This window comes from Monodelphis domestica, chromosome 4 (genome assembly GCF_027887165.1).
Source record: "Monodelphis domestica isolate mMonDom1 chromosome 4, mMonDom1.pri, whole genome shotgun sequence".
Taxonomy (NCBI): Eukaryota; Metazoa; Chordata; class Mammalia; order Didelphimorphia; family Didelphidae; genus Monodelphis; species Monodelphis domestica.
In genome coordinates this window covers 424,884,468-424,889,608 of record NC_077230.1, presented here as the reverse complement: position 1 = coordinate 424,889,608, position 5,141 = coordinate 424,884,468, and the positions used below count along the sequence as shown (strand labels likewise).

The 5,141-nt window shown below is 36.0% G+C and overlaps 1 protein-coding gene across 1 annotated transcript in view; it reads left to right on the top strand.

Annotated features, from left to right (window-relative positions):
- LOC103092368 (uncharacterized) overlaps positions 1 to 5,141 on the top strand; it is a 1,666,349-nt gene that overhangs the window by 1,070,880 nt on the left and 590,328 nt on the right. The window lies entirely within an intron of this gene.

The following is a 5,141-nucleotide window of genomic DNA, read 5'->3' as shown; positions in this document are numbered from 1 at the left end:
AATTAAATGCAATAAAATATTGATACTTTTAGAACACCTTATTAATACTATCAATAATAATAATTATTAATTTCCCTATTAGTCACAATTAACTATTATTAATAATTTTTATTGTAAATTGATACTTGTTGTTTGTGATTATTTACTATTACTAATTATTAATAACAACAATAATTATAATAAATACACATTCATTATTGATACTATTGCTGTGTAACAATTAATTAGTTCCTTATACTAGCTTACTTTTTAAAAACCTTCTCCCATTGCCTTCCACAATAATATTGAAGAAATTTGTGTCTCCCTTCTTATTCCCCTCTTATTTTTCTTTTGTGTTCTTTTTAAGCTACCCTATACACTCACCTCCCTAGTATTGCTTTGCTCACCACCCTCTCTTTCCGGTCCCTCCCTTTTTATTCACATTTTGGGGGTCTATTAAATTCCCTTCCCCTTTTCTTCTCCTCCCTTTTTTTAAACTCCCCACCCTACTCCCCTCCTTTGTTTTTCCTTCTCAACTTCTCTATAGGGTAAGATAGAATTTGATACCCCAGTGGATTTAGATGCTCTTCCCTCTTGGAATTGATTCCACTGAGAGTAAGATTTGTTTTACTTTTTAGCCATCTCTTCCTCTCTTTCTTTTAATTGTATTCTTGCCCCCCACCCCCCCATGTGCCTTTTTGTGTAGTATAGATTATCCTAATTTTCTTATTCCTTGAAGTTTCTCTTGGTGCCATCTTCTCTTCCCCCCTTTTCTTTCCTTCTTTTTTTTGCATATGATTTTAAACCACTTGTTACCTCAATCTCTACCTATGAATAATTCTTCTAACTACTATGATAGTGAACATAATTTTTGAGAATTACAAATAACATTTTCCCATACAGGAATATAAACAATTTGGACTTATTGAAGCCCTTAAAGGAAAGCAAAAAATAAGACCCCCCCTCTATCTTATTTGCCTTTTCATGTTTCTCTTGTTTTTTTATTTTTGATGTCAAATTTTCTGTTTGGATCTGGTCTTTTCATTACAAATATTTGGAAGTCTTCTATTTTATTGAATGTCCATACTTTTCTCTGGAAGTATGTAGTCAATTTTGATAGGTAGGTGATCCGTGGTTGTAGACCCAATTCTCTTGCCTTTATTAATATCATATTCCAAACCTTAAGGTCTTTTAGTGTGGAGGCTGCCAGATCCTTTGAAATTCTGACTGGTGCTCTTTGATATCTGAGTAGGTCACCATAAGTGGAGAGGAGAAGAAGAGCCTTGCTTCTACTCTGGAGACATCTTAACCTGAAAGTCCATAAAACTTTTATTTTTTAATAAAAACTCTTACCTTCTCCTTTAGAATTGGTATGAAGTATCAATTCCAAGTCAGAAGAGCACTAAGGGCTAGGCAATATGGGGCTAAGTCACTTACCCAGGGTCACCCAGTTACCAAGTGTCTGAAGCCTACCCACTGAGTCTCCTATCTGACCATGATGCTAGTAAATCTTAAAAATTTCATCACTATTGGGACAGTTTGAAGAAGTATACTCAGAGAGCACAAGACTAATTCAAATAGAATGGGATAATATAAAAATATTAAGGTATGAGAAAGAGGACTGTATGGGAAAAGAGGGAATGAAGATCAAGATGAATTACTCCTCAAGTGGAGTCATGAAAGAGTTAATAATGAAGTGGAAGGTAGGGGCAAGATGGGCAATGCTCAAACCTTATTCTCATTGGAATTGATTCAAAGAGGAATAATACCCATACTCAATTGACTTTGGAAATCTATCTTGCCCTCCAGGGAAGGTGGAGGATAGGAGGAATGGGGTAGGGACAGAGGGACTTGAGAGAGGAGAGGGGAAATTGGGGAAGGTGATGGTCAGAAGCAAAACATTTGTGGGCAGGGAAAGCCTGTAAAGATAGGAAGATAAACATTGGAAATGAGATGGAGAGAAACACATAATTAATCATCATAACTGTGAATGGAATGGAATGAAATTATCCATAAAACAGAAATGAATAGCAGAGTGGAATTAAAAACCAGAATCCAATAATCTTTTTTTTTAAATAAGCAATACACTTAAAGTAGGGAGAAACACTAAGAACAAAGGTAAAAGGTTGGTGCAAAATCTTATTTTGCTTCAGGTGAAAAAAAAAAGAGCATGAGGGTACCAATCATGACCTCAAGCTAAGTAAAAGTAAAAATAGACTTAATTTTAAAAAGATAAAAAGGAGACAGCTAATTTGGTTCTATGGATTGATAGTGAGACTTAGAGTCAGGAGGTACAAGGTTCAAATAAGGGTAAAGACTTCTTAGATGTGTGACCCTGAGCAAGTCACTTAATCTCCATTGCTTAGCCCTTAGAGTTCTTCTGCCTTGGAACCACTATGCAGTGTTGAGACTAAGACTAAAAAAAATAAAGGAAGGAAACTACATATTGATAAAAGGTATCTTAGACAATGAAGCAAAATAGGTGCCAAACATATATGTACCAAATGTCATAACATCCAAATGCCTAAAGGAGAAGTTACATGAATTTTGGGAAGAAAGAAAACTATACTAGTGGGGAACCTCAAATTTACCATTTCAGAATTAGATACATCTAACAAAAAAAAAAGAAATTAAGGAAGTGAATTTCAGAAAAGTTAGATATGATAGACCTCTGGAAAAGACTCAAGAGGAATAGAAATGAATATATTTTCTCTCAATAACACATAGCACCTACACAAAAAAGTGGTCATGTATTAGGCCATACAAGTCTCACCAACAAATGCAGAAAAAGGGAATTATTATATACATAATAAGAATTACATTCAATGAAGTGCTGCAGAAAAAAAAGTTTAAAATTTAACTGGAAACTTAATAATTTAATTCTAAAGGATGAATAGGTCAAAGAACAATCAATAATTTCATTAAAAAGAAGGACCCAGGGGAAGTTGGGTGGCTTAGTGGATTGAGAGCCAGGCCTGTAGACAGGAGGTATCCTAAGTTCAAATTTGGCTTCAGATATTTCTTAACTGGGACTCTGGGCAAGCCACTTAACCTCTATTGCCTAGCCCTTACTGTTCTTCTGCCATGTACCCAATACATAGTATTGATTCTATGGTTGAAGATAAGGGCTTGAAAAAAAAATTAAAGAAAAAGAATGACCAAAAAGGAGAGAATATACCAAAATTTCTGAGATACAGCTCCAACAGGTCTTAGGGAAATTTTACCTCTCTAAATACTTACATCAATAAAATAAAGAAAAAAGGACATCAATGAATGAGGCATGCAACTAAAAAGAATTTCAAAAGAACAAAAATTTTAAAATCAATTAAATACCAAATAGGGAATTCTAAAAGTCAAAGGAAAAATTAATAAAGTTGAAAGTAAGATAATCATTGAACTAATAACTAAGAAAAAGGGCTATTTCATGAGATAACAATAAAATAGATAAATCACCGGTTGTTAATTTTTTAAGGAAAGAAGGAAGAAAACTGAACTACTAGCATCTCAAATGATTAGAATGAAGTGATCAGCAATGAAGAGATATAAAAGTAATTATTAGAAACTCTTTTGCATTATAATAATTCAATGAATATGACAAAATAAGTACAATTTAAATGGCTTACTGTTTGGTGCATGTATATTTAGTATTGATATTACTTCATTGTATATGGGACTGTGAAAATTGAACCTCTTTTTTTGGAATCCAAAAGCAACCTTTTGATTTTACTGCAAAAAATCTTATATCTGAACCTCTGACTGATCTTTGAGGCCATTGGTGGAGTCCTCTCTTCTCTTTTCTTCCCTACTAGGAGATGGTGTAGAAGCATTGTGTGGCCATTCCAACCATGGCGTGGTTACTGTTGGAGTCCAGTAGATCTGCCTCTTGTCAGGCCAGAAGTCTGAGTCTGGCAATCAAAGAGAATTGGGAAAGGGATGTTATGATGAGCACAAAATGGTAGAGGGGACAGAAAGTCAGACTATTCCACTGTAAGGGAAATAAAATTAGTGTGTTCTTCTCAAGGTAAAGCATCCAGCCTGCACCCCCAGTTAAGAATGTAATGTGTTAGCAAGTCTGCTTTAGTTTCAAGGACATTGTGATCCTTTGCTTAGTAGATTTAGGAGGCAAGCCTGGCTAGTCCTGGAGATTGGAGACCCCCTGTACTCCCTGTCTAAGGACATCCTGACAGCTCAAGAAACAAGGAAGGCAGACGCAGCTCACTCTTCAGATCTGTAGAACCTAAGAGTCACTTTTGTGGACATGGTTTCCTCCCAATAACCTCAACCCTCCTAAGTAGGGGTTAGTGGAGAGCTCATGCTATATATCTTCTTATTTCCTGATTGGGGTGAACTTCACACCTAGCCTGCAAGCCTAGGCCCTCCTCTGCACCAAAGGAGTCAGGTAGATGATGGTGGGGGGGGTCCCCTCATTAGAAACCTCCATAATGTTTGTATTTATGCCCATGCATTGCATTTGCCCAACCTAGGCAGATGCCCTCTCTCATGAGAAAGAAGAAAGAAACTTCTGTCTCTTCTACCCTCCCTTTGGGACTCTGGGGTTTTAATTTGTGTGGGCGAGAACTCATATTTATTCCACACATTTGGAACCAACAACTGAAGAGGCACCTGATCTGGCTCTAGTCTGGAGTAGCCTGCTCACAGAGGAGGTAGCCAGGAGAACTAGTCAGCAGGCCACAGGCAGCATGCACTTTTTCTTTCTCTGACCTGCTGTTATGATTATAATTTTAATATTTAGAAATAATTATGTTTTAAAATTAAGATATTGTCTTCAGATAATTTTAATCAAAACTGTATCTTTGAGCAACATATTTTTCCCAGTGTCTCTCTTTTAATTAGATCCGTTTTGCCTTTTGCTTTGTTTGAGATCATGATTGCTACCCTGGTGCTTTTTAACCTCTGAGGCAGTGTAATAGATGCTTCTGTAGCCACTTATTTTCACTCAGGGTTACTCTTTTTCAAGTGTAACTCTTATAAATAACTTCTTGTTAGATGCTGTTTTATAATCCATTCTAAGTTATCTGTTTCCATTATATGCATGCCATTTCCATTTAGAGTTATGATTACTAGCTCTGTATTTCCTTCTACCCTATTCCAGCCCCCCCTTTATCCTTCTCTGTCTCTTTTTACCCTCCTCCTCCTCAAAA